Source organism: Episyrphus balteatus, chromosome 2, assembly GCF_945859705.1.
Source record: "Episyrphus balteatus chromosome 2, idEpiBalt1.1, whole genome shotgun sequence".
Taxonomy (NCBI): domain Eukaryota; kingdom Metazoa; phylum Arthropoda; class Insecta; order Diptera; family Syrphidae; genus Episyrphus; species Episyrphus balteatus.
This window is the reverse complement of record NC_079135.1, coordinates 115580115-115590626: the sequence shown is the minus strand read 5'-3', so window position 1 is coordinate 115590626 and position 10512 is coordinate 115580115. Positions and strand designations below refer to the sequence as shown.

The following is a 10512-nucleotide window of genomic DNA, read 5'->3' as shown; positions in this document are numbered from 1 at the left end:
GTGCAAGAAATTAATGAGCAGAAATACCTAGAATGTTTACCGCAAAATAAATAAGAAAAAAACTTTTCAAAAATTTAAACCCTAAAAAGTATGAAACAAGAAAATATTCTCATCTTCTTGTTATTTTAAGACCTTAATTTAGTCGGTTTTTAGTTTTTGGACTTTCTTCATTTAACTAATTGATTTGGGATTTTCTTACCACATGCACTGAGCACTGGCCAAATCTCAAAATACTCTTCTTGTTTGTATTTCAGATTCTCTTTTTTATCTTGACTCTCACAGTCTTTGCTGAGATACACGTTTTAAAGTTCTTCGATAAGAAATGCAACATGTGTTTTTTGTTATGGTGGTTGTATTTGTTGTTATTGTTACCCCTAGAGACGATGATGTGATGGTTGGTGGTGATGGGTCATGGGTGGATGACGGTGACAGTTTGGCTGTAGCATGACATCAACCCCAATTTAAACCAATAATTCATTTTATTGAAGGGTATACCTACAGTAATGACAATGTACATAAAAGACAAAAAAAAAACATATTCAACAACAAACTAACTATGTAATTCGAATTTTGATATTTTTCTAAATGTTTTTGTTTAAATAAAAATGTTGCCATAGCTCAGTTCAACTTCAGTGCTGCCAGTAACAAAAGTATCTAAATAAAACTTTCAATACATTGATAGCAAACAGTGTTGTGTGGAGTGATTATTGGAAGCACTAACGAAAATAATAAATAAAAACCTAAGTTGTATTAATTATTGCTAAAAGTTTTATTTGTTAATAAAGTTATTTGTTAATAAAGTAAGTTAATAAAGTGGTTAGGCTCTCAAAAAGCCATGCGGCGGCGGTTCTTTGCTAGTGGTTCGGCGGAATTCAATTTTTAAGCCTGGTACGCAAGCCGAGATAAAAATCCCATACAAGTTATCGATAATTTGTATGAGATCCATTTTAGATCAGCTAAAATTTTTCGATAATTTGTATACAACGTATTAAATACATATTTGAAAAAAGTAATGATGAAGTACTTACACTTTCCTATCGTTTTCTTTTTAAACATTTTAACTAAGAGCCCCCGCCCACTACAGACTTTCTATCGGCTACTGGTCTTTAGTTGCATTGGGTTCCTAGTGTGCGCATAGTTGCAGTTTATCATACCAATTTTCAACTGACAGGACAGGTAGCTGTAGGTAAATGACTCGCCTAATGACCAAATGGTTGTAGGATCGATCCCTAGTGGCTGCCAGTTATCTTAGTTATCTTTCTTTTTTATAATTTATTAAATTATATTAAAGAAGGTCACGAAAAAAGAAATAATTTTCTTTTTTTTTAATTAAAATGTCTCCACAAAAAATAAGAGAATTTTATGTCTAAAGCCTAGTACGCTGCTACAGCGAAACGAAAAAAATTGAAGTCTCCAAAGTCAACAGCGCTCAAGTTAACCAAAAAATACCATCGGGTATTATAGCAAAGTAAAAATTATGAAAATACAAATACAAAAATTCAAGAAAAAACATAAGAATAAAGTTTAAAAGCAAAAACAAAACAAATTTAATTTCGTTCAAGATTTCCGAAATTTTGTATGGAAAATTTCGTTTCGCATCAGCAGCGTACTAGCGTGGATTTCATTTAAATTTATTATTATTAATTACCACATTCAAGAAATTAAGAATATTTGTGTGCTTAATTAAAGAAGGCATAAACCATGTAGAAATCCGCTTTATTCAATAAGTATACGCTTGTTAATTAATTTTGGTTTCTTTGAATTTTTAGTAAAACATACCTTTAAATTACCAAACGAAGTTTGTATATTCAATTTGATTTAGGGCCAATTATTCAATAGTCAGATAAACGATAAATCTCAGTTAGAGCTTATTCCTAAGAATAAAAGTTTTTTATATTGACATTTATTCTTCTGATAGTCTAACTAACGATTGAAAAATCAGGGGTCGAACTACGACATACGTTCGTTAACGTTATGACTATTGCTCTTTCTATTTATTCAGAAGAAAATGATAGAGACATAAAGCGTCACTACGTTAACGTACGTATGCCGTAGTTCGACCCCAGGGCTTATACGATAATGAAGAAATAAAAATAAAATAAATTAAATTTGATAAAAGTAAATTAAATAATAAAGTTTAAAAGCAAAAACAAAACAAATTTAATTTCGTTCAAGATTTCCGAAATTTTGTATGGAAAATTTCGTTTCGCATCAGCAGCGTACTAGCGTGGATTTCATTTAAATTTATTATTATTAATTACCACATTCAAGAAATTAAGAATATTTGTGTGCTTAATTAAAGAAGGCATAAACCATGTAGAAATCCGCTTTATTCAATAAGTATACGCTTGTTAATTAATTTTGGTTTCTTTGAATTTTTAGTAAAACATACCTTTAAATTACCAAACGAAGTTTGTATATTCAATTTGATTTAGGGCCAATTATTCAATAGTCAGATAAACGATAAATCTCAGTTAGAGCTTATTCCTAAGAATAAAAGTTTTTTATATTGACATTTATTCTTCTGATAGTCTAACTAACGATTGAAAAATCAGGGGTCGAACTACGACATACGTTCGTTAACGTTATGACTATTGCTCTTTCTATTTAATCAGAAGAAAATGATAGAGACATAAAGCGTCACTACGTTAACGTACGTATGCCGTAGTTCGACACCAGGGCTTATACGATAATGAAGAAATAAAAATAAAATAAATTAAATTTGATAAAAGTAAATTAAACAAAAATATAAAAAACTATGTTTTTAAAGGAAATCACAACTTCTAATAAATGTATTGTAGCTCTAAAACAAGTTCGTAACTTTATTTTTATTTTACAAAGATACATTTTTACAAAAAATATAAAAAATACTTTTGAGCTAATTTTTTGAAAAAAAAAAATCAAATAAAAATTAGAATGTCATTTTGTAGCAATTATAACAAATAATAAACTTAACATTAAAAAAAATGTCCTTATCACGTTTTTGTTTTTAATTTTAAAATTAAACACCTCTGCCACTGAAACTGAAATAGTCGTGTGCTTTGTATATAAAATCTATAGTACTATCATGAAAAAAAACAGCTCCACCAAAATAGTAAGCTAGCGAACGAACTAAAAACTATGTCAAATTTCAAACAGAAATGTATATCTCATCTCCTTACTCCCATTATTGAATTCGATCTAAGCGCCCTCGCAACCACTCACGTAGCGAACAAACTAAAAAATTCACTTCATGATAGTACTATAGATTTTATATACAAAGGGCGTGTGGGAGATAATCAAAAATCGTTATAGCCTTTTTTGAAAAATTGAAAAATTACCAAAAAATTGCCAAAAAAAAAACTGTAGGTATTCAAGAACTTTTGTAGAGACATTTTTTAATTCAAACATTTATTGTTTCAAATGTTTATGTGCTTTTTCCTGGCCCTATGATTTGTTTACCTTGGATCAAAGGCGAACGCAGAAAAAAATTTTAAGGGGGGGGGGGGGGGTTATTTAAAAAAAACTCACAATAGGACTGAATATGTTTTTCGGGGAACATATCGTGGGCACAAACCCAAAACCACGAACCGCAAAATTGTAGTTTTGAGAAGAACTTCTTCAAAGTTTTGGAAACTCATGCAATCTTATGTAAACTCGAGCAACGGAAATTGATAGTTAAGGCTTCCTGGTAACAGTTGGAGTATTGGGATCGATGCAGTGAATAGAGGGACCGATAACAAGTAAAATGATGCATTTAAGTAAAAATGTCCAAAAGTACGGATTTGCGGTTTTGGAGTTGCGTGAAGATATATCGTCGCTTGAAAAGCAAAGTGACTGTTGCCAACTTAATTTGAAACTTGTTCGTGGGGGGTCTTAAAGTAGTGGAGAGTTGACATTTGACTCAACCACCAGAACGATTCAACGAACAAACTAAGCTTTAACTGTATAAATGGTCCAAAAACGGAACATACACCGACCGACGAAAATACTCTTCCGGACCACCTTCATAATTGTCACGCTTTTTTTTTATAAAAATTACTAAGATTCTTCATAAAGCAATAAACAAAAAACATATGTAAACATACATTTGTATTTTGTTGGTAAAAAATGGCTTGAATCCATCAGATTTCAATTTGTTTTCATCCAGGACCCACCAATCAATCCACATTCACAAAGCGATATTATAACATAATACCTACTTTATAAGTCCTAAAGTTTGAAAATTTCAGCAGCAAATTAATGTTTTTTTTTAACAAAAAATTTCGGGTAATGGGGGTTTTAGCCCCCAAAACCCCACCTGCGTTCGCCTCTGCCTTAGATCAATTTTAATTATTTCCAAACCAAAAAAAAAATCCTTGCTAAAATATCCCATCGTACTCTAACACTACAAAACCTCCTACAAAAATATCCCAACAAAGACCACTTGAGAGATTAATACAAATATACACACAAAGAACACAAGTGGATTTAAACAACAACAACAACTATCACAGTCTACTTAACCAGCTCTAGCACTAGCAGCACAAAATATACAAACAACATCGAAAAAAAAACTGAACTGCGCTATGTTGTGCTGTGTAATGTTGAGAACGACTAGAAATCGGAATTCGTGTTTTTCCCACCAAGCAAGGTTGCTCAGATACATGTTTAGTTTAGTTGAATTTTTGGTGTCGTCTCTGGTGGAACGTTTGGATTAAAATAATATAAAATATTAATACACCTTGCGTTAGTTTTTCATTTAATTTTATACTAAAAATTAAAAAAAAAAAAAACAAAAAAAAATTAACCAAGTTGTTCTGTCTGCTTTGTCGTCGGTCGGTAATATCATGCACTTACTATCCCCGGCAATGTATATAGTCTCACTTTTTTTTTTAAATAGAAGTTCAACTTGTTCATGACTTGGTTTTTTTTTTTTGTATTATTTGTATTTTAATCTGTTTGTTGTTGTTATAATATCGTCTAGATAGAAATTTATTTAAAAAAATTAAAATAAATGAATAGGTATCTTTCACTCTCCCGTGAATTAAACTATCTATTTTTTTTTTTTTTTTGCTAATCATTTAAAGATACAAATTGAATTTCAAAATAGCAAAAAAATAACATTCACACCCAAAAGTTGTATTTATTGTATCTTGTATCTCAACTGCACGCGTATATTTCCAAAAAGTAATCAATTTTTTTTGTCTGTTGTTCTAGTCGTATAGTTTGCAAGTGAGGATGATGATATAGTGAGGATTATCCCTCAGCATACAATACACAACACAGCACAGAGTACACGTGTTCTTTAGGTTTTTTTTTTGTTTTTTTTTTTTTTTTTTTGTATTTTGTTTGATTTCTACTATACACTGAGTCGCTTCTAGTGCAAGAAAAACACAAATGTACATGAGCATGATCTAAATATCTTTTTAGATACTTTAGATATTTCACATAGATACATTTTGTGTAGTGGTTGTTATTTTTATTTTCTATTATTTTTATTTATTTATTTATCTTATTGTTGGTGCATCTGTGTATTGTGTTGAGAAAATATCTTAAAGTTCTTATTTCTTTCTATCAATAGTGTATTGCAAAAAAAAATAAAACTTCAAGAAAATTGAAAAACAAAAGAATAACACCCTATTGCAAATAAAAGGAAGTGAAACACACTTGTTTTTTGTGTGTTATTTGTTGTTGTTGTTGCATTATGTCTTGAGAAGAGTGTTTCTAAGTGTGTTGGTTGGGTTTTTTTTTGTGTTTTTGAATAAGTGCGAAAAAGTTGATAAGAAAAAATTCACCAAAAACTCCTGCAACAACAACACATCTCAACGATACTTTGCATCTTTATGTATAAAGTTCAGCTGGACGTTGCATGTGGATTTACAATGCGATTCTCTACTTCAACTTCTACACCGTTAATAACCTAGAGCGGTTTTATAATTTTCATGCTGGGAGCTGCTGGAGAGCAATATAAACAGTGAGTGTGAGTATATATGACTTTTTTGCATTTGTGTGTTTCGATGCGATAAACTAGCAACAAGAAAAAAATTAAACTTTTTTTTGTTTATGTTTTTCCTTTTTATAGTTAGTTAGTTTTTTGTCTTTCTTTGTTGTTGTTTCTCTCTCTTTCTCACTCTCTATCTCTCTTTTTTGAATCGAATCTATAGGAAAAACAGGTTCTTATGATAATAGATAGTCGAAAAGTCTGCAATAGATACAAAAAAAAAAAAAGTTACAAATGGATTATAGAGCGTGTGCTATGGTGATTGTGAGTTAGCTAGATAGATTAATAGGGTTTAGCCTCGCCGGATTGTCTATATATTTTTTGTTGTTGGACATTATTTGGTGTAATTATTTAGATTCGAAATGCGAAAAATATACCTACCTATCGGATTTGGGAAATCGACGACAACAATTTTAACTGGAAATTACTATATTTGTCGATTTTTTTTTTAACTATACAAACAGCTGATAGAGAGAGGATATAGTAGTAGCTAGTACTACAGGTGACGTAATTTCTTTTGCTACAAATGGAATTTTTTTTTTGGTTTTCTCTGTTTGTCATTTGTTCATGTTTTGTCATTGGAGTGGATTTGTAGGGTAGGGAGGCAAATGTTTACTGTTAGTAATCGTATTTTTGGGGGTTGGTTTTAAAGGAGAAGTTGTTTTCATTATTGTTTCTTTATAAGATTTAATGAAAAAAAAAAAAATGAGAAAAGAAATAGAAAAAGGACTTTCTATGATGACAATAGAGAGGTCCTTTTGTTGGGGGGATATTAATATCTTTTTGACTATTTTATGTTTTTTTTTTTTTTTTTTTTTTGTGACAAGAAGTAACAAAAATTTAATAATAATTTTTGATATTGTTTGCTTGTTAAAATGAAGACATACATTTTCAAACAGTCAACAAAATTAGGGCGTTTAGGTATTTATAACAAAAAAAACTCCCCCTTTATTGAGGTGACTTAGGTACATATTTATTTAATTTAATAATATTTTTTTACGTGAATTTCAATATATATAAAATGCTGCAAGGTACCTTTAAATATCAAAGTCAATATTTTGTTCAAGTTAAAGACATTAAAGACACCTGTTACCATAATTTTAGTTGAGATATTGTGTATTGGTCTGGAACTGGATACCATTAAATGGTCACTAGAGGTGGTAGGTATTGCTTTTTAAATGTGAATAAACTTAAACGTTCACTTTCGATTTTGAAAGACATTTTTTAATTTTTTGATATTTAAAGAAAAATGTTTTCTACTTTTATTTTAAAATATTATAATTAGAGGACAATTATGGAGCTTTAAATTTTTTTTTCCAAAAAATTGAATAGAAAATAAATTAAGGAGACATAAACTAAAAAAATGTGATCTGTTTGTTACGTGCTTCAGTTAAGACAAATAAAATGAACGACTGGTTCGCACGAATTTGCATTTAGGTTTGAAGTTGCTAGAATTTGAAGGACTTTTTATATAGAAAATTTAGTAAAAGTAATAATTATTGTAGGTATAAAATAAAAAAAATCAAAAATCGTTTTTCAAAAAAATAAAACAACATCTGAATACAAATTGCCCTCCAAAACAAGTATGCAGTTTCATTTGCTTTAATAAAATTCATTTTTAGAAAAAAATTTCAAAATCGTTGAGCCGTTTTAAAAAAAAACTAATTTTTTATAAATGATTTTTTGGAAAAAAGTTTTAAAATAAAATTGGCATGAGATTTTGTAGTAATCACCAATCAACATCTAAAATAAAAATTTCAAAAATAGTCAGTGTCCGGTTTTCAAAAAATTGATTTTTCAAATTTTTTTTTTAAAATCCAAAAATTAATTTTTTCAAAATTTTATTTTTGATTTATATTAATTATATGAATCGTTGAAATTGAATTAGTAGCTTCGGAGAAAATAGGATTTAAAAAACACAGTACGTTAATATTGATTTTCAAAAAAAAAATTCATCAAATGATAGACCTTGTCTTAAAATTTACATTTGAATTTTCTTCATAACTTTTAAACTACTTATTTTAATTTGACAAATAAGGTATCGTTAAAAGTGTGTTAATAGTTTGGAAGTCATAGGCTACTAGTTCACCAGGCTTGTCTCTTTCGCTAAATGGCAAAATGATATTGATTTCAACTTTTATTGGCAGAGAATAGTCAAATGTAAAGTAGTCGTTTTTTGCTTTATGAATATTTTTTTTTTTAATAAAGCAAAAATGGTACCAGCCCAAATTGAAGTTCCATAAAACGTTCCCCTATCTTTTTTGCACAGCGTTACCTATTCTAAATTTACAAATGCAGAAAACTTGAAGACATGATCAGTGTTGCCAGAATATTTCAGACGGTAGTAGCTGATTTTGACAAATCTTGGAGCCAAAAATAGCCGCTTTCAAAAATGATTAATTGATGGATGAGATTATGTTTAAACTCTTGTTGATTTGATAAGTTTCTTGGATCGAAATAGAAGAACATCGACTGAAACCATAAATCCATTTAGTTCGTTAATATGAACGTTTCCATTACCGAAAATAAGCAGTTGCTTAGGGACATCTTTGGTAGATAAATCTTTTCTCCATGCAACTCACATGCTTGTCATCGCCTCAAGGTTTCTTCACTAACGGCAACTCTTGTAAGTTGCAAGAAACGATTCCCTTTTATATACTCTTATCGCTAGAAATTTAATTTGGGAAGTAAAAGAGTAATCTACAAGCATTTTTAGTGTGTAAGTTGGGCAACTACACAAGAATTTCACATGAACATGAAGGCAAAATAAACTTACACTAAACGAAATGCATCTATGAAAGAAGATTACAATATCCCCTAATGATTGCTATAATAAATTAACTTGTTTATTTTTTACACAATATTCTATTTAAAAATTACCGCAGGTAACAAAAGTTATCTACTAAATTTATGTAACATGAGCTACCTGAATATTTTCGTACCTATACTATTTCTATGAAATATTGAGCATGTTGGTTTTTAGCACTAATTTTAAAAATGTTTGTAATTTTGTACGCATTGAAAATAAATTAAGGTTTTAAATTTTACAAAAATGTAACTTATTCTCCGATGAATGTAACGTAATTTACTTACAGAATTTTATTATTTTTTTTCTTAGCAAACGTTAAAAATTTAAACAAAATATGGGTTGGCTACATTAATGGACAGTACCTAGTTTTCGTTTCATTGAATTTAACGTTACTCTAGATGAAGCTACACTTATTGTGTTGTGATGAGATACAAGCAGCTTACATTTTGACACGAAAAAAATGTGCTATTTTTTCAAAATATATCTCGAGACAATTACAATTTTTTTTTTGCTCACTATTATATTTTTTTTTAACTAGAGTTATGTTTTATTGAAAATTGAGTGCAGATTCTATCATCCAATAATTTTGATTATTTTTGAGTTAATGATTTGATAATCTACAAATCTAATTAATTCTTCACATATTCAACTTCACTTTCCAAAAAAAAAAGAAAAATATAAATAAATTGATAATACTCGATCGTTTTGATTAATTTATCTACATTTTGTCAATTTCAAATGAATAATGCACAAAAAATTGCCAAAAATGATTTTAATAAATTTTTATTATTTTAGTTAATCTATTACCCTGATTCATGGCTTAAAGTTCAGAAATTTATTTAGCACCGTCACCGTCATTTTACTGTTTTTTTACTTGCTCTATAGGGCAAGTATTGGTTTCGTGTCGAAAAAAAAAATTGAGGTTTTAATCAAAACCAACATTACGATGATGGAGAATTCCGAAAAAGTAGGTCCCGCAATTCCGTCCGTCCGTTTGTGCGTCTGTGCGTCCATCTGTACACATTTCTACAGCCTAAACGGGTGGACGGATTTTCTTCAAATTTGGTACAGATGATTTTTATGGAATTCTGAAAGTTGGTTTTTTTTTTGTTTCTTTTATATCTGGTTTAGAACGTATACTTCCCATACAAAAAAATACGATATTGCGAATTTCTCGAAAACGGCTCTAACGATTTTGATTAAACTTTGTATACGTAATATTTAAAGCAGTGGCAATAAAACTGCATTTTTATTTTTTCTCAAAAAAGTCAAATAACAAAAAAATTTTTTTTCATTTATCAAAATTTTACCCTAAATGTCGGCTCTTCCCCAATATCAATTTTTTTTAAATTTAGATCCAGCTTTTAAAATCTACAAGTAGACTAACATAAAAGTGCTTTGAACTGCAAGAGCAAGTACGTGCGACCCCAGTCGTGCATTTTTTTTTTTTTTTTAATCTTCTGTATTCCTTTTGATTTTGATCAGCTCACTATTTTTACTTGCGAGTGTACAACATATCAAATTGAAGTCGTGATAACAAGCAGACATGACGCGAGAGTACGAAAAAAGAAGGGTCTCGCAATTTTATCTCTCTGTTTATCCGTATCTTAAAATTACCTTAAGGCTAGGCGCACACATGCGATTTTAGTCGCGCGATTATTCAGTCGCAAAAATGGATCACAAGGATTTCAATGCCCTAGAACACACATTCTTAAATTGTGTCTGCAGTCATTGAAATTGT

The 10512-nt window shown here is 29.5% G+C and overlaps 1 protein-coding gene across 2 annotated transcripts in view; it reads left to right on the top strand.

Moving 5' to 3' along the window:
• The first annotated feature begins 5535 nt into the window (after positions 1 to 5535).
• LOC129912429 (adenylate cyclase type 9) overlaps positions 5536 to 10512 on the top strand; it is a 106505-nt gene continuing 101528 nt past the window's right edge. The window contains exon 1 of one of the 2 annotated variants that reach the window (XM_055990646.1): positions 5536 to 5935. The gene's annotated coding sequence lies outside the window, so the exon portion shown is untranslated. Of the gene's footprint in view, positions 5942 to 10512 lie in introns of both variants that reach the window. The other variant, XM_055990645.1, reaches the window with a different exon arrangement.